A 1,082-nucleotide genomic window follows, 5' to 3' on the forward strand; every position below is an offset into this window, starting at 1 on the left:
TCTACATTATGTAGCTAGTGAAGGATTACTTGATGTCTTGAAGTGTATGGTCATGACCATCAATGGTCATAACATAACAGATAAAAAATATCGTGATACTAATGGTCGGACAGTTCTTCACTGTGCTGTTGAACACATAGGTGTTGTAAAGTACCTCATTAATGAGTGTAACTGTGATATAATGATCACTGATAAAGATGGTGTCCCTTTTCTTCATTATGTAGCTAGTGAAGGATTACTTGATGTCTTGAAGTGTATGGTCATGAACATCAATGGTCATAAAATAACGGATATACAATATCGGGATACTAATGGTCGGACAGTTCTTCATTGTGCTGTTAAACACCCTGATGTTGTAAAGTACCTCATTAATGAGTGTAAATGCGATATAATGGTCACTGATAAGGACAGTGTCCCTTTTCTTCATCATGTAGCTAGTGAAGGATTACTTGATGTCTTGAAGTGTATGGTCATGAACATCAATGGTCATAAAATAACGGATATACAATATCAGGATACTAATGGTCGGACAGTTCTTCACTGTGCTGTTAAACACACTGATGTTGTAAAGTACCTCATTAATGAGTGTAACTGTGATATAATGGTCACTGATAAAGATGGTGTCCCTTTTCTTCATTATGTAGCTAGTGAAGGATTACTTGATGTCTTGAAGTGTATGGTCATGAACAACAACGGTCATAACATAATGGATAAACAATATCGTGATACTAATGGTCAGACTGTTCTTCATTGTGCTGTTAAACACACTGATGTTGTAAAGTACCTCATTAATGAGTGTAACTGTGATATAATGGTCACTGATAAAGGTAGCATCCCCTTTCTTCATTATGTAGCTAGTGAAGGATTACTTGATGTCTTGAAGTGTATAGTCATGACCGTCAATGGTCATAATATAATGGATCAACAATATCGTGATACTAATGGTTGGACAGTTCTTCACTGTGCTGTTAAACACACTGATGTTGTAAAGTACCTCATTAATGAGTGTAAATGCAATATAATGGTCACTGATAAAGATGGTGTCCCTTTTCTTCATTATGTAGCTAGTGAAGGATTACTTG

This window comes from Amphimedon queenslandica, unplaced genomic scaffold (genome assembly GCF_000090795.2).
Source record: "Amphimedon queenslandica unplaced genomic scaffold, v1.1 AMPQUscaffold_12068, whole genome shotgun sequence".
NCBI lineage: Eukaryota > Metazoa > Porifera > Demospongiae > Haplosclerida > Niphatidae > Amphimedon > Amphimedon queenslandica.